This window comes from Rhinatrema bivittatum, chromosome 2, assembly GCF_901001135.1.
Source record: "Rhinatrema bivittatum chromosome 2, aRhiBiv1.1, whole genome shotgun sequence".
NCBI lineage: Eukaryota > Metazoa > Chordata > Amphibia > Gymnophiona > Rhinatrematidae > Rhinatrema > Rhinatrema bivittatum.
In genome coordinates this window covers 645,934,776-645,958,600 of record NC_042616.1, presented here as the reverse complement: position 1 = coordinate 645,958,600, position 23,825 = coordinate 645,934,776, and the positions used below count along the sequence as shown (strand labels likewise).

At 42.9% G+C, this 23,825-nt stretch overlaps 1 long non-coding RNA gene across 1 annotated transcript in view; it reads left to right on the top strand.

Moving 5' to 3' along the window:
• Nucleotides 1–23,825, top strand: part of LOC115085386 — a 99,625-nt gene that overhangs the window by 18,015 nt on the left and 57,785 nt on the right. Inside the window, exon 3 of the long non-coding RNA XR_003854819.1 lies at nt 10,008–10,173. This is a non-coding gene — a long non-coding RNA (uncharacterized LOC115085386). The remainder of the gene's footprint in view (nt 1–10,007; nt 10,174–23,825) is intronic.

Below are 23,825 nucleotides of genomic sequence, written 5' to 3'. Positions count from 1 at the left end.
CATGGACAACTGGAAATCCAGACAGTGGCTTATTAAAATTGTTCAATCTTTTCTATGTCTGGCTAAAGTAAATTAAATTACAGTCTAGCAAAACTGAGTTCAAAAGACAAATGGTGACATATAAATAACCCTTTAAGGTCTTTTTGTTGGTACCAAAGAAATGCAAATGTCTGAATTTTCTTTGAAAGTCAATAGCATGCTCTTTCACACTTACTGATGATGTTTATCTCCTGTCTTCCCAGCAAAGGGGAGGGCACCTTTGGCTGACAGCCTATGCTGTATTATTTGCTAGATTACACTGACACCAAGTAGAAATAACTGTAAAAGGGAGATACCAAAATTTAGTATAATTAACCTCTCTCATTCAGCCTATGAAACAGAAATTTATATTTGAACTAAAAAATTGTAGGCTTTTGTATCAGAGCTAGGGTGGGTGATACCTGCCTGGCGCTAATGAGTGGAAAGGAACTGAATACTAATGAGCCTTTTTAATTAGGGATAAAAGCGGGCTGTCTTATGTTTAGAGAGTCAGAGATATAAAAAAGGAAGAGAGAGAGATGTAACCATGATGAGAAGCCTTAATTCCAACTTTAAGTTTGTTGGCTTCTGACAACAAAGAAAAAAAATTTCAGGTAGTTTTCTTGCAGTTATTATTTGAAGAAAATGACTTAGAATTGAGTCAGCTGTTTATTTTGTAGTGAGGGAAAAAAGTGATTTGCAGATATTGTCTGTATTACAATCCTGCTTGTGGGATAGGCCCACAAGCAATCCCTTACCTCTCCGCTGACATCCTGATGCCATCCATTGCGGCTTGGAGGCCACTGCCACTGCCGTCGCTGACTTTTGGGCTTTCTCCTCGCGGCCTGGAGGCCGCCGCCATTGCCGCCATCGACCAGGCCTCCAGCAGCCTGATGCTACCACCAGCACCATCCCTCTGTGGCCTGGACGCTGCCGCTATCCCTCTTCACAGCCAGGAGGCTACCGCCAAAGTTGCTCCTCTTCATGGCCTGGAGGCCGCCGTCAACCACGTTGCTTCCTGAGACCTGGGTACCGCCTCCTTCATCTCTTCGCAGCTAGGCCGCTGCCAGCTTTCTTCTTCAGTGGCCTGGAGGCCGTCCTGAAGCTCTTCTCCAGGAGGCCGCCGCTGTCCACATCCTCTTCCGCAGCCAAGATGCCACACCGGAGCTCCTCTTTATGCGGCTTGGAGGCCGCCATCATCTTCCTGCTTCGCGGCAGCTCTACTCCACTAAACACGATTTTTGATCCAAAAAATACCTGATTATCAATTTAACCCTAAACTCTTTGCTTATATATCAGAACTTACTAAGACAAATCCACCTTCTTTTCCCCAGGATAACTTACTTACAACAAAAATGCAATGAATTTGCATATTTCTTCAGTGACAAGATCTCTATATTAGTTAACAATATTTCTCACACTAACATACAACAGATCACTTTGCCTATCAATCCTGAATTATCTTGGACACATTTTGAAAATGTATCAGCATCTGAAATTGAGACATTAGTTAACAAAATGAACCATGCAGTCCATCCACTCAATGCTATTCTGACAAAAATACTAAAATCAATACCTAATATCATTGCCAGTTCCCTAGCGGGTATTATCAATACTTCCTTAGACCAAGGACTCTTTCCCGATATATTGAAATGTTCTGCTAAACCAATATTAAAAAAACCCAAACTAGATATAACAGACCCGAGTAATTTTAGACCCATCTCTAACCTACCTTTTATAGCCAAACTGATAGAAAAAGTTGTTAACCAACAACTTACAGAACACTTAGACACCAATAATATTTTATATTCCGCACAATTTGGATTCCGTAAATTTTTTAATACAGAGACCTTACTCGTCTCTCTTATCGATACTATTTTAAGAGGACTAGATAACGGCCAATCTTATCTTTTAATAAAGCTGGATATCTCTGTAGCCTTTGACACGATAAACCATGAGATTTTAATAAATAGGCTTGTTGAAATAAGGTTATCAAACATCACTCTCCAATGGTTTAAATCATACTTAAAAAAACGATCATTTAAAGTCAAAATTGGGGTCTTTGAATCCGACCAAATTGAGCATATCAATGGAGTACCTCAGGGTTCCTCCCTATCCGCCATACTTTTCAACATCTATATGTTGCCACTGTGCAAGTTATTAGCTGGCTTAGGAATTACGCATTATATCTACACAGATTACATCCAAATCTTACTTCCTATTAAGGATACTATTAAAAACACTCTTAAATTATGAGAAATTTATCTTGTATCCATATAACGACTTTTAACTCATATGAGCTTAAATCAATCAAAAACAGAGGTTCTATTGATCTGTAATACATTGAATGACAACACTAACCTTGAAATTAATACCTTAAAGCCCAAATATACCATTGTAAATGAAGTAAGAGAGACTTAGAAATAATTTTAGATAGTGAAGTATCTTGGAAGAATTTTATCAACACCCTAATTAAAGATGGCTTTTTCAAGCTTCATATTTTAAAGAAATTGAAACCTCTCCTTCATGCCAATGATTTTAGAATTGTTTTCCAAGCAGTCATCTCTAAAATAGACTACTGCAACGCCCTGTTACTGGGCCTTCCTGCATCTACCATCTGCCCACTTCAACTACTTCAGAATGCTGCTGCGCGACTTTTAACAAACACCAGAAAATATGAGCACATAACTCCAATTTTAAAAGAATTGCATTGGTTGCCGATTACTTTTAGGATAAAGTTTAAGACATTAGTTTTAATTCATAAGACGATATTTAATGAAAAATTGAATAGTTTAATGCTGCTTTACATTGTCATGCTCCACAGTGAAATCTGCATTCTGCAGGTAAGGGAATATTAACAATCCCGTCCCCCAAATTGGCACATTTAAATTCAGTAAGAGAGAGAGCACTATCCCTAGCAGGATCAAGGTTATGGAATGCACTACCACCAGAATTAAGGCTAGAAGTGAATTCGCAGACTTTTAAAAATAAATTGAAAATGTGGCTATTCTTGCAAGCATTTACATGAAGAGTTCAGTATCGAAGAAAGTATTTTTTTTAGACTAGTTATATTTTGTTTTAATAATATCTATTATGTTTTATGATGTATTATTTTATGCTATTTTAGATTGGATTCAATATTTTGGTATTGTTTATGCTAGTTTAGATTAGATTTGATATTCTATTTACAATTAATGTTTATTTTATTATTTTTTTCTTATGTATATTTTACCTGTTTTCGCTTGTACATGTGATGTAAACCAGTATGAAGCTACCCTATAAAAATAAATAAACAAACAAACAAATAAATAAATAAATAGAACATATACTAATACTCTGGCCAGAATTTTGCTGCAAATTTGGATTTTTTTTTTCTTGAACTGAACTGAGATATTGGGTCTTTATTAACTTACAAAAGGAACTGATTTTCTTAATTTTCAAATGCAAATAATTTTTTCTTTTACTATAATGCCATGTGCCTTGTTTCCTATATCCTGATGTGTAATATAATTGTGCATGCACTGATTTTTGTTTGAAGTACTTGGGTGTTTTATTTTATTTAATGCTGTTTTTATTTTCTGCTCCAGCCTCTCCTCCTCATCCCTTTAGTTGTGTGGGCATGTTACATATGTTCATTATAAATCACACAGCTGAGAGGTAGAGTTATTTGTGTGGCCCCCTCCCATAGATGGTAGGGGTTCACACACAATTAATGGTGCTTTTACTACCAACATTACCTGGATAAGTGACCTTTCCTCTCTTCTTTTCCATTACCAATCTTTCACATCCTGCATTCCTTTTCTCTCACAATAAGTTAACTTTTGCACATATGGGTTCAGATCTTTGGAACAAGATCCCTTTAGAAGTTCAAATTGCCTCATTTCTTTCTACTTTCCAGTCCAAGCTGAAAACATATCAGCTTTTGAAGTTCAGCATTTCAATCTTGATCTAGATGTTACGGTGCCGGTCGCGACAGTCATGACCCGGCCCTTACCTCCTTGGTCCCGTTCCGTCTCCAAGAGCCTGCGGCCTGTTTTGCGGTGTCCCCACGGGGGGGGGGGGGACGCCACCGAGAAACCCTTCCTGGACGCCGTCTTCCTAGGCGCGTGCGCACATGAGCCGTGCTTATGAAGGCCTTTTCCCGCCACTGAAGGCTCTGCCTTACCCCTGACATCAGACGCTGCGGCCTATGTAAGGCCGCCATGGAGCCCAGGACTTTGCCTTGCAACGGGGTTCCTTGCGGTTCCCAGTTGCTCTGAGCCCCGGAGCGTGCTATTGCGTTAGCAGCTCCGTTCCTGCCTACGGCTTGCTACGCTTCTGTGTCCAAGTCCTGTGTTTGCTTTTGCCTAGTTCCAGTAACCTGTCCTGCTTCAGTTCCAGCTTGGTTCCAGTACCTTTCCTGCTTCAGTGCCAGCCTGGTTCCAGTAACCTGTCCTGCTTCAGTTCCAGCTTGGTTCCAGTACCTCTCCTGCTTCAGTGCCAGCCTGGTTCCAGTAACCTGTCCTGCTTCAGTTCCAGCCTGGTTCCAGTACCTGTCCTGCTTCAGTTCCTGCCTGACCCCGGATCCCTGCCTGCCTGCTTCAGCTCCAGCTTCCGTGATCTCCTAAGTCCCAGAGGCCGGGCTCCTACGGGCTCCTCCCGGGGGAGCACCAGCTTCCTGGGTGAAGCTCACCGTCCATCGCCTGCCTGGTATCGGCCTCCTGGCCTGCCCTCTAGCAGAGACTATAGTCCATCTCTCTCCAGTCTCCTGCAAGCCAGCCCAAGGGTCCACTAAAACAGATAATCCTCAACACTAGAAGCATTCTTTTACTTTCTCTAATTCTGCTTATCATGCAATAATGTACCTCATAACTCACTGTGCTGTCATATTGTAAGGTGCTCTGGTCAGGATACTATGGAGAGGACAATTTTTAAAGGCATTTGTATGGATAAAGAGAGATTTCCCTGCATAAACTGGCTGTCTGAGAGTGAGAACTGTACTCCTTGACAACTAAACGTACACAATGTGCACACTTTTAGCATCATTTAGGAAGGACTTTCTTGGGGGAGTTGTTTGGGTGGGATTGTAAAATAACATACATCTATTGTATTTTTAAGACTTTAAGTATTATTTTTATGTAGAAAATTCACCCACACAAAAAGGGCATGCAAAATGTCCATGGCTGCTTTGTTTTCTTAATATGATTCAAAGTGAAAGTGTTATGGGAGCACTGAGGGAGCGGTCCCACTCGAGGGGATTGTGTGCTCTTGAGCCTCGGCACAGTCCCAGATGAATCCAAGAAGCACCGAGGGTAGGTGAGGCATGTCCCAGCATGGGTGGAAGCTGACAGTCCAACCTTCTGCCAGACCTGCATGCTTCTGGAACCAACAATCATGATGTTAGTAATGAACAGTCCTCCGACTGTTCCTGGCCCTTTCGGACCTGCCGCTGGAATGGCAAGAGCAGGCCGGACTCCGGACGAGGGCAGACGAAGGCTCAGGACAAGGCACTGGAAACAAAGACACAGGAACAAGGCACTGAAGACTCAAACAAGGCAAGGTTCAAGGTATTCAATGAATTCAGGCAAGAATTCAGAAGCAAGCGAAGTACTGGGTTGAGCCCTACCACGCAGCGCGCCCTACACAGCCCACCGTAAATGGGCGGACCCAATGGGCTGGTCACGGACCACGCTAGAGTATAAAGCAGGCTCCAGACGAGGTGTGGAATAGCTGAACTGGAACATGGCGAAAATACAGTAGAAGCCTGTACCAAGGCACGCCCTAAACAGCCCATCCTAAGCTGGTCGCGGACCATGCGGGAATGGCACAGGTTCAGTCAGAGTCTTAGGCATGGACAGAGCAAGCTCAAGTATCCAAGGGCGAGACAGAGTTCAAAACACAGCACCAAGATGGAACTTGGCTTCAGGCAAGGATACAGGACCAAGACGGGACTTGGCTTCAGGCAGGCTTGAGCTGCGGACATGAAGAAGGATGGCGACAAGGAACCAAAGGTAGCAGGCATCAGGACAGGATCACAGACATCAGGAATGGAACTGGAACATGAACATAGGGAACAGGTAACACAGGACATGGAGCTCCAACGAAGAACATGGACCTGACGGAGTGCTGGAAGGCAAGACTTCCAGGAGCAGGAAACTCCGATGCAAGGCAAGGCAGAACTGAAAGTGAAGCCCTTTTATAGGCCAGAAAGCAGGCAACTCTCTGGGAGGAGTTCCGATGGGCCACATCTGGCTGGCCCAATAAGTATAGAGAGAAGCTGCGGGCCGACCCATTAGAGAGAAGGGTGGGGCCCAAACAAGAAAATCCAAGCTGAGACTGGAGCAGGCTTCAGGCAGGCCCAAATGACATCGAAGGCCTCCCAGGCCGTGGAGCAAAATCCAGAAAGCCGGTTCAAGCGAGGCCCCGGCTTCGGAGTGGCCTCCAGAGAAAGGTGAGAGGCCTCCCATGGCTCCAGCTACAGGAGGAATCATAACAGAAAGTAGGTGCGTACTTTCGCTTTGGAAATTGTTGCAAAGTCTGCAGGTAAAAAGTAAACATGGATTTTGTTCCAATGCATTTTAAAACTTGCCCTGTGAATGCTAAAAATATAAGAAGTAGTGGATGTGTCTAGTGTGCATACCCTTTGAAACAATGTTGTCAAGTATGTAGCTTAAATCATTTTGAGTGGGCTGGAGATTTTTAATACTGCCTCCTTAATCTCACTGATTCTCTTTCAGAATTAGTAGAATTTGTATGCCATTGTTAATATGGCCTCTGTTCATATTCGTGTCTTTTTTCCTTTCATTGTATTCCAAATGATTCAATTACAGTATTAATATAGATTTCATTCACAGTGAAATTTCAGATCCTTTGAAAGTTTAACACACATTAATAAAGAATAATTGTTTACACCTTTATAAGTATAAAAGAAATGGCCATGAGCATGACTAGACCAGAATGTTAAATAAAGAATCTCCTGACATATTTTTCCATGCTACTGTTTACTATTTCTAAAATTTGAAAAAAAAAATCATGCAACGAGATCTGTTAATCTCTTTTGATGGTTGAATTGGCATGTACTTGAAACTTGTGAAAAGTGACTATGTCATCCAGTTTTCAATACTTTGTACTCTCTGTTTCTTACCTCTCGTAAACATTCTGTTTCTGTGGCCAGCTATCCCAAAACTCTTTGGGCCTGAGATAATGCTGGAGAATAAATGCTTGTGTGAGGAGGAAATGGAAGGTCTGACACCAGGAGACCAGGGCCAGGGCCTCTGGCCAGATCACTCAACTGCAGGAACAATGGCTTGCCAGTGCCAACAAATGTTTTCTATTAACCCCTCTTGGTATGCTAAATCAATGATAAAACACTCCAAAATCTTTGAATGAAAGTGCAATCGTCAAACAGTATTCCATATATGTACCTTTGTTTTTTCTGCCTTCCAACATATAGAATATTTATGGTAAAGAATTATGTGAAATGGGTCTGGGTCTATCTGTATTCGGGCAAAATACCTCTCCAAATAAGCCACCATTTCTCTTTAAAGATGTGTGTAAAATAAGCATCTTAAAAGTGCCCTCAGAAAGGTGAATGTTAAAAGCCCTGCATGCACAAGCTGGGCTGGCACACACTGAGTGGATTTTAAAAGCTGCCTGAGGACACACATATCTCCTGCTGCATGCACAAAGAAAAGGTTTCTGAAAAGGGGTGGAGTGTGGACGTGGTCTGGGAAGGGCCTGGCCAAGAACTGTGCACGTAAATGCTTACATGTCCTTCCGTGTGTCGGGGGTTCCCTGCCGCGTAAATTTACTGCTGCCATGGATTGCGCGTATCTTTTAAAACTAACACATTTAGACAAGTCAGCGGATTTTTAAGGGTGGGGGGCTAATGGGGGTAAGGGAGACTATTAAATTAAGGGAGTTTGCAAGTCATATCCCCAAACTGGGAGAACTGGGAACGAACTGGGAAAACGACGAATGGCATTGGTGTGTCCCTTGTAAAATTCCCCCACTTATGTGGTAGACACGGGATTTGCACGCACATGCGTGCGTCCGTCCATTTAAAATTGAATGCACATGTTTGCGCATCCAGGCTATTTTATAACATGCACACAAATACCCACGTATGTTATAAAATGGCCACATCTCTGGGTATGGGCTGAAGGACATGTGCACAAAAAGTTACCATCATATAGCTAGATTTATCAAAATGTAATAATTTTCGCATGAATAATGCCTGTGATAAAGAAAAGGGGTGTGACTATGATCATTTAAAAGTTACTGTATTGTGTGCTATAGGTACTTTACTGCTTCCCAGACAGGCATTTCTCATGAGAGAGAGAGAGAGAGAAAGACTCTTTATGAGACTTTCATATTAGTCAACTCTTTACACCACTATAGGAAGGCCACCTAGTAACGCAAGGTGAGGTTTTTGTGGTGGTCTATGGTTTTGGGGCCAGTTTTACAAGCACAGTGTGATGTATGAACAGCACATTATACATCAGTGAAGATTTGACATGGTTTGGAAGGAGGAAAGTCACACAAAGATGAGATTTATACAGTGCTGTCTCACCCTAGCTTGATTGTACCCTGGTAGAGAGTCCATCAAGCTATGGCAAAAGAACATTGTAAAAATCTCACTTTGTGTGACTTTACTCACTCCAAATCAGGTCAAATCTTCACTGATGTGTACTGTACTGTTCGTACGTCTCACTATGCATGTAAAATTGGCCCCAAAACCATACACCACCACCAAAACCTCATCTCGAGTTACTAGCTGGTCCGCCTATAGTGGTATAAAGAGTTGTGTGCCACCCCAGAGGCTCTCTCTCCCTCTCTCTCCCTCTCTCTCTGCAATAGCATCCATTATGCTAACACACTGTGCTTTAATACCCCTCATTTTCATTAACCCCTTCCCAATCCTGCCCCTATGAATACATTTAAAAAATTAGCATTTGCACCACATGTAGATATAAGTATTGTGGGCATTAGGGCAATAACGTCATAATGCATTTTGATAAATGACCCTGATAGTTTGCAACTATGAAGGAGGTTCAGAAATTGTCCTCAATATACCCATTTTCCAATAGCGCTATAACCCTCAGAATTGAGAATTTTATTTATAAAGTGAAAAGGGTGGGGTACAGTCTACATAGTCAGTGTCTGACGGATGGTCAGACACTGACTATGCTCAAGAAATACCTGCTCAATATTACTAGAGAGCAGTAGAAATACCATAATTATAATTTCTTTTCATTGCTAAACTACAGTTTGCACTCACCAAATTAAACTTTTCCCTAAAACTTGGCAGGAAGAGTTGGCCCTTTTGGCCTGCCAGTGTTCAGAAAAATTAGTTTGGGACAAATGAGAAGAAAAGAACATTACATTTTCAACTTTAAAATTTACAAAAATATTCAAAGGAAAGCTGCTTGTATTGTTTCTGTTTTGACAATTAACCAGGGCAAAATATGCATGCTAAAAGTATCCATGTACTTTGCACTTGCTATTTGAGCAGGCAGCCAAGCAGAGACAAAATAGTATGTGTACACTGTTTGCCTCCCTTTGCTTGACCATATCTACAGGTGAATCTTTTTCCCATGGCTAGATATACACACACTACAAAAACTTATTTTAACCTAAGCTAAATCACTATTACCCACATATTGAGAATTATTTTTGTTAAGATACATACATTGGTATAATTTTTTTTTTTCACTTTGAAAGTAAATATAAAGGTGATTTTTAAAAATAAATGTCTTGGCATCCACCCTTTAAATCTGACTCAGCAATCAACTGAGGGAAATTCAATTAGTAGGGTAGAAAATGTTGACACCTTGGATCAGAAGCAACGTCCAATTGTTAAACTCAGCAACTAGTAGCCTCCTAGACAATTTGAAAACTTTAAAGTAATCAGAAAAGTTACCAGATTGTAGATAGGATGCCTGTATTAATATATAAATATAACATAATTTTTGCTGCAACTAAGAAACTTCATTTTTTTGTCATTTCAGATAGAAGAGTTTAGAAGATTGAAAACACATGTTAAAGGTGCAGATCTTCAAGAAGGCTGTGATGGGATATTGGGAGATAATTTTAGACCAACTCAACCACTTAGTGATAGAATCATCAGAGCAGCATTTCAGTAGTAGAAGACAGCAATTCAAATTCATCTTTCAGGTACAAAAGTTGGCAACAAAATCATAATTACAGAACTAATCATGCTTTATTGATGTTGAGTGAAAACTGGGCCTGTGGAATTTTGATAAAAACATGGAGTTCAATTGAACAAAATGAGATTGGAATCACTGTAAATCTTATGAAAAAATTCCTCATTATGAATCTTGTTTGTTTAAACACCATTACCCCATCGTGGGGTGCCCTGGATTAAGGGGGGGTCACACAGTTCCCAGGGCAGCTCCTGAATATCCCAGACCTCTCTTTCGTTCAAATGTCCACTCCAATCTCTGGGAATGCTGGGGTTTATTCAGCGATATGTGTGTGGGGAGGTGGGGGTGGGGGGTTGGTTCAACCTTCTGGGCTCCTGTTGTGTAACTAAGTCTTAATCATGATCTCACATCCCAATTCTCTATCAATTTCACTGGTTGATAAATGTTCACACTAGAAGAATCTTCTAGGAGGAAAGGAACTCTTGAATAAAGCACAGAGTTGAAGGATGGTGTTCAAATGAAAATGTACTTCAACTTAAAAATAAAGATCCAGGCTAGGATTGTAAAAATCATGAACAGCAAAATAAAAATCATGATAACAAAATCAGTGGTCTCTTTATCCTCAACACTTCCTCTTTTCTCTCTTCTTTCTATATCCAAACCAGTTTCCAATATCCCTTTCCCATGTAGGGTAGGAAAAGTCTCTTCAGCGACCAGCATAAGGCAAGGAGTCAAATGAAAAAAATCCCCTTGTCCCAAAAATTAGATGACTCCAACTACTCTTCAAAAAGTCCTTATAATATCAGCAGTCTTACCCACTATTTACTGGATATGGGATAAAACAGCCAATGTCCAATTACCACAGCAAGGTGGTACAGGCCTTTGGAACTGGTTACCAAAATCTTTAGAACAATATCTTCACTTCCAAAGGCTCTGTGATAGGAAAGGGGGCATGTTTTATGGTAATAGCAGTTTATCACAAAGTGCACTATGAGAGAGAGAGAGAGAGAGAACACCTAGCCATAATGCCATCATACTAGGTAGGTATTTATACCTCTATATGAGGTCTACTTAGACACTCGAGGTGAGGTTTAAGTATTAGTGTAGGGGGTTAGGGGCCACTTTGACATTCAAAGTGAGACGTACGAACAGAACAGTGCTCTCCTGTGAATATTTGATGACCTTCGGAGTGAGGAAATTCACACAAAGATGAGATTTGTGCAATGTTCTCTCAACCTAGCTTATGTTACCCAGGTAGAGAGTCCAGGTTGAGAGAACATTACACTGTTCTGTTCGTACTCTCACTTTGAATGGCAAAGTGGCCCCTAACCTCCTACACTAATACCTAAACCTCATATAGAGGTATAAATACCTACCTAGTATGAGGGCATTATGACTAGGTTCTCTCTCTCTCTTTCTCTCTCACTCTCTCTCTCTCTCTCTCTCAAAAGGTGTAGCAAATCATGAAGCCAGCCCACTTGGCCCCAAACCCCTCCCCTTTTTCTAATTCGCATTGCACTATGCGTTAAAGGCGATTGTGCATGCGAAAATGCTTGGGGGAGCTCAAACCGAAGGGAAACACTATAACCAGCATGATAAATTGGAAGAGCACTTAGAGATACCACAGTCACAATACAATACACATAACAATTAGATTTCTGTTCTTTTTGAGGAAGAACATACCTATACTCTTTATTCCTTACATAAGTTATCAGGGAAGCACTTAAAAAATTATATAGTTGTACCTCAATAATACTGTAAGACAATCTAGTCTCCTTGGGTAAGACCTCATCAGAAAAATTAGGCCCACACAAGCCACTTCCAGTCAGAAGGTGGGGAACAAGGGGCTCACCAGCCCCTTCTACCAACTTAATATGGATGTTAACTTTCAAACTGGCTTGCGGGCGTACATTTGCGTGCTTATGTCAGTCCACACCCAGGGATGTGGCCATTTTATAACAAGGATGCGAATATGTGCGCATGTTATAAAATAGTCTGGCCAGGTGCACATGTGCACTGAATTTTAAGTGTGCATGCACCTGTGTGCGCAAATCCCATTTCTGCAACGTAAATTGGGGGATTTTAAATGGGGCACGCACTGATGCCATTGCCAGTTTTACATAAAACCCTGTAGGTCTGCTTAGTTTTCTTTATTTTTTAACTTACACATCATCCATAGCAGAAGTAAATTTATGCGGCAGGGGACCTTGGTGCATGCCTAGGCGCGTAAGTATTTACCCGTACATCTCTGGTTCACATCCTGAAATGCCCATGCCATGCCCAGACCATGCCCATGTCCTGCACCTTTTCGAAATGTCTGGAGATGTTTACTTGGCAGGAGTTACTCAGTTGCCAGGCAGCTTTTAAAATTTGCTAACGAACCCAACTTATTCGCACCTTCCCTAATTAATATGCACTCTGGGCTTTTAAAATTCAGCTCACAATGTGTACCAAAGAATGGGAGGAACTATCGCTTCTCCAGAAACACCCAGCAAAGACTGGCAGGGAACAAATTACAAAAAATATTCTGATCATACTATTTCTAGTCACATTTCCAGGGATGAAAGGACTTACATATCTTGTCAATTAACCATTAATGTGAACCCTGTGGGAGATCAATAAACCATTAAACTGAATTAATCCTCAAAAGAAGCGCTCACACATTCAGATCCTATTATGCCCCATAAGAAGTAAGCTGGCATCCCCAGGAAAAAGCTAATGATGTGGAGAAGTCTGGCCAAACCACTAGGTTCAGTGCTCATTTTCACTAATACAACTCCAAATCAAAAATGGCGATATTATTATACAAATAAATGGTTAGAATAAGGAGTTTCAAATGAAGGTACTGAATACCTTTATTTTATAGGGCTTTTTTTCTCACTTTTTTCTAGAATTTTACATTTATTTGAGCATTAAACATATCCAATGCAACAAAATTAATATCCATGCACCCTATATATACTTCTATGAGGATCATAACAATTTTCACAAATTTTACTCAATACGTTAAACATGTAGTAGAAATACAATTTGAAATATCTGTGGCATTAAGGGCAGTCACCATTTTTACAATACCATACTTAAGCAGTTGACAGCTCTGCAGTGAGAACCTCAAGGAATGAAATTGCTTATGCCTATATTATTACTCCAACCAATACCCCTTTAAGCAGACCAGGCCATCTGCAAAGCAGTCAAAATAGAAATAACCAAATCTAATCAGAAAACCCCACATTACAATCAGCGCCAAATAAATATTCCTGCCCCTGAACATGGGATCAACAGTTGACTGTCATTCTATGAGGTAATAGCAGAATCTCAGCTTTTCAATCTCAATCTTCAATTTGTTGCCAGAGGATGTGGTTAATGCAGTTAGTGTAGCTGGGTTTAAAAAAGGTTTGGATAAGTTCTTGGAGCAGAAGTCCATTAACTGCTATCAATCAAATTGACTTAGGGAATGGCTTCTGCTATTACTGGCATCAGTAGCATGGGATCTTCTTAGTGTTTGGGTATTTGCCAGGTTCTTGTATCCTGGTTTGGTCTCTGTTGGAAACAGGATGCTGGGCTTGATGGACCTTTGGTCTGACCCAACATGGCAATTTGTTATGTTCTTATGCTCTTTATTACGTCAGGTGCCAATTGCTTGCAGACTGAGATAATTGAAAATCACCTAAAAGAGAACACAGGAAAAACATTCCCTCCCACAAAGGAAAATCATAGCTAGGTCTATAACAATGAACAAATTCAAACACTAGTCTCAATTCTATTATTAATGTAAATGATGTGCACTGTCTGTCGATAAAAACATAAGAGATCATTTATTCCTCTCATCATTTTCATCTGCAGGAGGGAGGGGATCATAATGGTCAGGATGAGGGTTCTTAATCAATGCACCGTTTGGCAACCGGTACTCAGTTTAAGCTCTGTCAGTCCAACCATCCTAGTGATGGTACTGCACAATGTTTTTATAAACATTATGACCTACTTTTATGTCCCAAATCTTTTTATCCAGTGCGGATGAATAATTTGGATTATTTTGCACAAACTATTTGTCAGTTTTGTCTTTAATAATGCATTTATCCAAATGTTCTAGGATCCATTCCTCACAATGCCTCTCCACATAGTTGATGACATACACAGAAACATAGGGATAGTACAAACCAAATAAAGCCCAGAATTTGCGCCATATCATTCTTTACACTTGCGATGCCCTCTATAAGGTCTGTCCATGCTCAATTGTGCTTGGGACAACCCAAGACTGGTCCTGCACTTCTCTTGTGATTGGGTGATCCAGAAATTTACTACTCCCTAGATCCCCAGGTCCATTGCTAGGTGTTGATTCATTACCAGAGAATGATGAAGGCCCCTCCGATTGACTTCAATGAGAAGATACTGAAGAGGATATTTGACTTTGGGCCTCTCTCTGACAGGGAGCACTACAAACATATGGTCTATAAACATTCTGCAAAATTCTAGCATAATTGCTCGGTTCCAGACTAATACATTGCTGTGTGAGGAGACAATCACAAATCTCCTCTAGGCACTGTCTGCACTCACTGCCACATTCCACTCATGAGAATCATAGTTTCTGCTCACCATGGTACAACCCCTCAAATCAGTCAAGCTCTCATCGGAGGAATGTGATCATGTTTCTCCCTGCCCTTGGCTGGGTAATGCAGGGCAAGTCCACGTCACACCCAGAGGCCTAGCAGCAGTAAGTGGCCTCTGTAATGTGGGTTGTCCCCTCTCTCCTCATGGTTTGCACAATGCTTGTTCTGCAGCATCAACTAACTCGGCCCAGCACAGCTTGCCAGCTCCACCACCAACAATCTCCTCAGAGCTAGGGCTGTCTACAATTGTTCTTTACCAGTACATCAGGGATCTCTGTCAAGGTCAGTAGTGGCATACTTGGCATTTCAAACCTCCTTCTCAATATTGGCTGAGGGACTAGTTTGATGGCCTGCTCCCTCACTGCTTCCCGACACTCAGTGCTCACGGCTCTGGGTGGAAACCGACTACTTTCTCCATTGGGTTTAGTCTCAAGACTCATGGCCTGGCTGGCTTATCCCCTGATCATCACTTGAGATAATACATTCACCCACACTGATTCAGTATTCACTCCATCCAACATTCTGGCACTGGCATGTGCTTCCAGAAACACTGGCACACAACACTGACAACATTGTAGGGCACTGTCTGTGGCTGCTGAAAAGTGTGGCTCAGCTCCCTCTGCAATTGCCACCATTGTACATCCAACAAGCAATAGCTGTAAGTGTCCTCATTTATAAAAGATCTTTAGTCCTTTTGGCACAGGCCCTCCAAACTGGATGGATATCCCACTAGTTATGCTTCTGAGGGATCCGCCTGAATTCATTAGCCACCAATCCTCCAAGCACAATGGTTGACAGCCACGGGTTGTAGTGGGGTCTGCCATCATTCTCTAAATGCTATAAAGCTCAAGGTTCAGCTACAAGATCACTGACTCCATCCATTCTATTGGAGTCCTCTCAGTCTCTCTCCTTGGGTGGGGCACACCTCATACATGGGTAATATCACCTCCAGCCTGGAAACATCAGCAGATACCGAGTTACTGCTGAATAATGATGCTCTATTCCAGGTCTTGTTCATGCACCCAGTCTTCTTCTTCTTGCTGATTTGGCATGAATCCACCATCATATTCACCTTTAAGTGGGAAAGTATACATCTGGCTGAAACTTCACGTTTTGTTTTTTTTTTACAAGATCTTCAAAATCCAGACAAAGGTCCAAAAATAATTGGATTTTCACTGTACTCTTGCACTAGTGGGTCCCTGTACACCCCTGTACACCCCCCCCCCCCCCCACACACACACACCTTTGTTGATTAAGGGGCTCACTCAGTTCTAGGACAGCTATCAAACATTGTCTATGCCAGCCTCTGAGAATGCCAGGGTTCATCTGGGAGGGTGGGGAAGAGGTGGGAGGCACTGAGAGGGGGTTATGGAGGCTCAACCTCCTGGGCTTCTGGTGCAGTAATGGGTAACTCAGTATTAATCATGAACTTACACCCTATCTCTCTCGCTCTTTCTCGGTTTCACTGGTTGGTCAATTTTACTGGTTGATAAATACAATAGAAAAAGTCTTCTAGGAGGAAAGGCACTGTTGAATAAAGCAAGGAGTCGAAGAATGGTACTCAGCATCAACAAAAGGCTCAACTATTGAGCAATGCAAGAGATAGAAAGAACAGAAAAAGGGTACTATAAACAATTCAACAGTATTGCCTACATAGTAGGAACAGTCCAGATTCCAGAATAACTTAATCGAACAGAACAGTTGCTGTAGCAGCAGCAACATTTAACTGATCTGAACAGTATATATAGTAATTTCATTGAAGTAAAATACAGATTTGAGCATAACTTAATCATACAGAGCAGTAGCTACAAGTAGCAGCTTGCACAAAGGGAGTCAAATTAAGGATGACATAGCTTCCTAGGGGGCTAAACTCCTTACAGGCTAATTTTAAAACAAGTGTGCATATGCTCATACATGTGCACATGAGCACACAAGTAGAGTTACGCTGAAATTTTAAATCATGCATGCATATTATTTAAAATAGTCTACCGTGCATAAGTATGCTCTTAATTTTAAATGGTTTCTTGAGCAAACCTACTTTGCTTATCTTCCATAGGACTTTGCTGACTTTAACATGCATATGTTAGTGGATTTTAAAGCATGCTTGGGTAAAGGACATGCCCAATTTTTCCAGTAAGCCCACTAGTTTGCCCAGTCAATCTTAAAATCAGACCCCTCTGGTTCTTCATCCTGCATATCCTCTGTTGATCTGGATTCCTCACTCTGACATGAAGCCCTAAAACGTGATTAGGTAAATTGCGAAGTGGGTGAAATCCTTAGCTAGAGAACTCAGGTGGGGACAACCTGTTGTGCTGGAGGTGGACCCTTGGCCTGGTGCAGGATTGGTACGGCCTCTAGTCGGACCCAGAGAGTGCCTGCCACCAGGAGGCGGAGCACATCAGGAGACAGAGGCTAGCTGGAGCTTCGCCAATAACTGTCCGGGGTTTCCGCAGGTTGAGCCCTTGGGTACCCGGGCCGCATAGACTTAAGTGGGCCTCAGAGGGTCTCCCGGAGAGGTAGCAGAGGGGTGTACCCACTACGAGCAAGGGTGTGCGGCTGATGCAGAGAGGATGGACCAGACCCGAACTGGAGAGGAAACAGTTCAGGATGGTTCTCTGAGCGAGCTAGGCAGCACCAGCAGGTCTAGTCAGGTGAAGGCCAGGGGTGGATTCCAAGCAAGTTGGTCTGGTAGTCACAGTAGGCCAGAAGAGAGTGTCTGAGTGAAGAGCAAGGGTCAGAGCCAGAGTATCAGTCCAGAAATGTTCAGCCAAAGCAGGAGTCAATACCAAGGTCAGTCCGAGCTTAGTCAAGGCAAGCGAGGGTCAGTTCCAGGCAGCAGACAAAAGAATGGTTGGGCAGGCAGAGGTCATCACCAGGTAGCAGACAAGAGAATGGTCAGGCAGGCAGTGGTCAGTTCCAGACAGCAGACAAAAGAATGGTCGGGCAGGCAGAGGTCAGCACCAGGTAGCAGACAAGAGAATGGTCAGGCAGGCAGTGGTCAGTTCTAGGCAACAGACAAAAGAATGGTCGGGCAGGCAGAGGTCAGCACCAGGTAGCAGACAAGAGAATGGTCAGGCAGGCAGAGGTCAGTACCAGAGATCAGTCCGAGGAGGTACTACCTGAGTAAGGATACAGGAACACACGGAGACTCAGGAACGCTGGAATAAGGAGATGCTGGAACAAGGAGACATTTGGAACAGAATTAGGCAAGCTTACTACACCACGGTGTCGACCCGATTGCCAAGGGGAGCTCCTGGGGAACAGGGCCTCGCTTTTATATGGAGGCTAGGTGAAGTCATCAGGCTGCGCCATGGAGCTGGTTCCCGCCCTTGGCCTTTTAAAGGGCCAAGCAGTTCCCGCGCGCGTGCCTAGGGGCGGTGCCGGTGCCGGAGAGGACGCCGCGCCCCAGCGTGGAGATAGGCCTGAGGTGGAGGGCCTGGGAGACGCCGCTGTGGGGCACCACGTATGGGTGTACTGGCAGCGGCAGCGGGAGAGGACAGCCCGGGACCCATTAGCGCAGGAACAAGGTGAGCAGGCCTGGGTGTGGGCATAGCATGGACGGGACGCACAACACAACGAGGTAGAATGGGTAGGTCAATTGGTCCTCATCTGCTGCATTAGATGTTTAAGATACTTGAACACAAAATTGTAATGAATAAAATTTAGATAGCTGATTAACTTCTGTGCAAGTCTTTGAAAATGTAATCCAGTATACTAATAGAAATTTTTTGAACTTCACATTTTATTGGAATACTGTGTACAATTCTGGTCGCCGCATCTCAAAAAAGATATAATTGCGATGGAGAAGGTACAGAGAAGGGCTACCAAAATGATAAGGGGAATGGAACAGCTCCCCTATGAGGAAAGACTAAAGAGGTTAGGACTTTTCAGCTTGGAGAAGAGACGACTGAGGGGGGATATGATAGAGGTGTTTAAAATCATGAGAGGTCTAGAACGGGTAGATGTGAATTGGTTATTTACTCTTTCGGATAGTAGAAAGACTAGGGGGCACTCCATGAAGTTAGCATGGGGCACATTTAAAACTAATCGGAGAAAGTTCTTTTTTACTCAACACACAATTAAACTCTGGAATTTGTTGCCAGAGGATGTGGTTAGTGCAGTTAGTATAGCTGTGTTTAAAAAAGGATTGGATAAGTTCTTGGAGGAGAAGTCCATTACCTGCTATTAAGTTCACTTAGGGGCGGATTTTCAAAGGCCCGTGCGCGCCGGTGCGCCTATTTTGCATAGGCCGCCGGCGCGCGTAAAGCCCCGGGACGCGCGTAAGTCCCGGGGCTTCCTGTCGGGGGGCGTGTCGAGATGACGCGCCGTTTAGGGGGCGGCAACTTGGGCATGGTTTCGGCCCGGGGGCGTTCCGGGGGCGTGGCTGCGGCCTCCGGAACAGCCCCCGGGACCGGACCACGGAGCGGGGCACCAGGCCGACGCGCGCAAAGTTACGCCTGCTGAAAGCAGGCGTAACTTTGCCGACAAAGGTAAGGGGGGGGTTTAGATAGGGCCGGGGGGGGGGGGGTGGGTTAGGTAGGGGAAGGGAGGGAACGGTGCGGGGAGGGCGAAGGAAAGTTCCCTCCGAGGGAGGGAACGGAGGCAGGCTGCGCGGCTTGGCGCACGCAGGCTGCCGATTTTGCACAGCCTTGTGCGCACCGACCCCAGATTTTATAAGATACGCGCGTATCTTATTTATTTTATTTATTTATTTATTTATTTAAGTTTTTTATATACCAACATTCAAGACGGTGGTCCCATCATGCTGGTTCACAAGAAACAGGGGTGAAATTATAATAAACTTTACCATTTAAACAATAGTGCAGAAAAGCAGTTACATATAACAAGGAAAACAATAACTTGGAATGAGAAGGGAAATGAAGATTAGAAAGTTATATATATGTATAAATAACATTGTGAGAGGTGGCTATTAACGCTAATACTAGCGGAGCTTGTTGCATGAAGGGAGTTAGATGGGGTTGGAGTTAGGAAAGGCCTGCATGAACAGCCACGTTTTGAGTCTTTTCTTGAATGTTGAGATGTTGGGTTCCATTCTAAGATCCGGGGGAATGGAGTTCCATAATGTTGGACCGGCTGTGGAGAATGCCCGATCTCTAAGCGTGATGTGTCTGGTAGTCTTGGCTGGAGGTACTTGAAGTGATCCTTTGTAAGCATCTCTTGTCGGTCTTGTGGAATGGAGTAATCGGAGGGGAATATGGAGATCGATTGGGGCTAATTGATGGATGTTTTTGAAAATGGTGAGAATGGCCTTGTAGATTATTCTGAAGTGGATGGGCAGCCAATGGAGGTCCATCAAGATAGGTGTTATGTGTTCTCTTCTCCTGGTGTTGGTGAGTATACGGGCGGAGGCGTTTTGTACCATTTGTAATGGTTTGGTGTGTGATGAAGGAAGACCAAGCATGATGGTGTTGCAATAGTCCAGCTTTGCGAAAATGATTGATTGTAGGATCGTTCTGAAGTCATGTGTGTGGAAGAGAGGTCGTATTCTTTTCAGCACTTGGAGCTTGTAAAAGCAGTCTCTGGCGGTTTTGTTGATGTTAGCTTTCAGGTTTAGGTGATTGTCAATTTGAACTCCTAGATCTCTCACTTGTGTAGTGCTTGGTACTGTAGGATGAGTGTATGTGATGGAGCTGTTTTCTGGAGTGATGAGTAGAAGTTCCGTTTTTGATGAATTTAGTATCAGGTTGAGACTTGTAAGAAGTTGTTTGATATTTTGGAGGCAGGATTCCCAGTGCAACATTGTTTTTGCGAGCGATTCTTCGATGGGGATCAGGACCTGAATATCGTCAGCGTAGAGAAAATGTTTGAGATTGAGGTCAGTGAGAAGTTTACATAAGGGTAACAGATAAATGTTAAACAAGGTAGGAGACAGGGATGAGCCCTGGGGGACTCCTTCGGCTGCGGGGTGTAGAGAGGATTCTTTATTATGAATCTTGACCTTATAACCTCTGTTGCTGAGGAAGGTTCTGAACCATGATAGGGCAGTGCCTGAGATACCTATGGCTGATAATTGGTTGACGAGAAGGGAGTGATTGACTGTGTCAAATGCAGACGAGAGGTCGAGTAGTATCAGAAGGAAGGCTTGACCTTTGTCTAAGCCTAGGATGATGTGGTCAGTCATAGAGATGAGGAGGGCTTCAGTGCTTAAGGTTTTACGGAATCCGTATTGTGATGGAAATAGAAGGTTGTTGTCTTCAATGTGGTTTGAGAGTCGTGAGTTTACCAATTTTTCCATTATCTTGGCTATGAATGGGAGGTTAGCTATCGGTCTGAAATTGTTAGGATCGTTTGGGTCGAGATTTGGTTTTTTGAGAAGGGGTTTGAGTGAGGCAAGTTTGAGGTTGTCCGGATAGAGTCCTTGTGTGAGGGAGCAATTTATGATGTCAGCCAGGGATTTGGAGATAGATTCTGGAATTGCTAGTAGTAGTTTGGTTGGGATGTGATCCGAGGGATGAGAGGATGGTTTCATTTTCCTTAGAATTCCTTGGATCTCAGCGGATGAAGTTGTGTCAAGTTCTTCTAACCGAGTGTAGTTGATTGAGGGTTGAGGAGTAGTTAGTGGAACAGTGGGGTTCGTGGGGAGCTGCGATAGGAGAATATTGATTTTGTTGTTGAAGAAAAGAGCTAGTTCTTCTGCTTTTGATTGAGCTTGGTCATGTGTAATCTCTGGTTGGTTTACTTGTGTGAGGTTGGCTACATAGCTGAAGAGGGCTTTGGCATCGAAAACAAGGTCGTGTATCTTCGAGGCGTAGTAGTCCCTCTTGGATCTTAGGGTGCTTGATTTGTATTGATGCAGAGATGATTTGTAGATTGAAAGGGTGATGGTTCCTGGGTTTTTGCGCCATTTAGCCTCATTTTGTCTTAGTTGGAGTTTGAGATTTCTTAATTCTGCTGAGAACCATGGCTGTCTTTTGGAGGAATTCTGGTGTGGTTTTTTTGTAATAAGAGGGCATAGCTTGTTGGCTATAGTTTCGGTGATTGTGTTCCATGATCGAAGTGCTGCGTTCGGATCTGTAAGGTCCAGTTGGTGGAGTAATGGAGATAGGTGATTATTAAGGTCTTCTGGGGAGCAAGTTTTCCTGTATTTGAAGGAGGGCAAAGGAATGCAAGCCGGGTTGGTATCTTTTATAGAGAATGAAGTAGTTATAAAATCAGCGTACTTTTGTTCGCGCCTGCTGCGCGAACAAAAGTACGCGCTCGCGCAACTTTTTAAAATCTGCCCCTTAGAGAATAGCCATTGCTATTAGCAATGGTAACATGGAATAGACTTAGTTTTTGGGTAATTGCCAGGTTCTTATGGCCTGGATTGGCCACTGTTGGAAACAGGATGCTGGGCTTGATGGACCCTTGGTCTGACCCAGTATGGCATTTTCTTATGTTCTTATGTTCTTACCATAGGGAGGATAATTTTCAAACATCCCACATAATTTGTGCTGCAAATAATCATGTTATACCAAATTTCAAAGCAAACATGCATGAATGTTTGCTTTGAAAATTATCAAATCTACCCCATACAACTTGCACCTGCTATTTGGTGCACAAAAAAATGTTCCTGAAAATATACATGCAAAAATATCTCTGAGTCTTGTCACTGTTATATTGGGGCAAAAAGCATATGGTCAAATTTTACATAGTATGTGCATAAATTCAAGCTCCTTTACACCTCTGGCCCCATGAATACCTTTGCCCAGTTTGTATAAACTTAAGCCTGAATATGACATAAGTGCATAAGTTTACCCTTGTATCAGGCGGGCAATTTTGTAAAATCTACACTTGTAAAAGGCCATTTCTCCATGTAAAACACTATTTAACCAACACAAGTCCCTTTGAAAATTATCCCCAACATGACATTCAGTTTTCCATTAGTCAATAAGCTACATTGATTTACCTCTTTTTAATTTGGCCCATTACTTTCTTCCTGCTCCTATTAGTTTCCAGCCTTTACTCACAACGTTGGAGGGGTTTCTCCTCATTTTCAAATCTCCCCCAGCTTCCATTTAGCCCACCCATTACAGCACAGGTCCATGGTAAGGGGCCAGAGACCACAGCTTCCTCCAGAATCTGATCCGCATGCTCCCTAAGACTCAACATTAGATGCTGCCACTTACTCTCTCCCCAGGAGTTGTGAGTTTACTGAGTCCCAGCAGGCCTTAGCTGCAGCAGCAAGGCTTAGGGCTGGATTTACTAATGCCGCAAGGCATAGTGAATCCCATGGTAATGGGGGGCGGGGGGCAAAACGGGGGAGCGGTCCTATGATAGCCAGCAGCGATCGCACCTCCGCAGTGTGATCGCTGCTGGCATCGCGCCAAATAACTACACCATAAAAGGTGTAATTATTCGACGTGAAACTGGCAGCGAAAACTAAGCGTATCTTTCGCTGTCGGCGAAGACTTCATGGCGTCAGCCCCGGTGCCGCCCCGACTCCTCCTCTTCTGGGGCTGACGCCGCCCCGACTCCACCCCCATCTTGGTATCGCACGCGATAAGGGACGTTTCACGTACGAAACGCCCCTTATCGCGTACGATCTGCTTGGTAAATGACCCTCTTAGAAAATGTCTTCTGCATGGCAGCATCCAATACTGCCCCTGAACACTGGGTTGCCTCCTGTATAGATTAACTTTTGAAAATATTTAAAGCTCCAATAAATATTTTATCCTGCTAAGTAACAGGAAAATCTTTTGGCATTTAACATTAACTGTTCTAGTAATAACTTTGTCCATCTGATTTAATGTTTCTTGTTCTGTCTCTTTCAAAGTATCTTATTACTCAAGGTAAATCCAGATGTTTCCATTTCTTTTTCTTCAATATTTATTTCAGACACAAATCAACTGTGGCGTATCTCACTATTCTTTATCTCATGCATGGGATACCCAGTTCTTGGGAACCCACAATCATGAAATTATGCACCAGTATGACTCTTGCTGGCTTTGCATACCATCTTCCATGCTACGCAAAAAACAAAGGGTAATAAGTAGAAAGATATAACAATTCAGACTATTATGAAAACTTTTCTATACACCAACATTTTTAATCA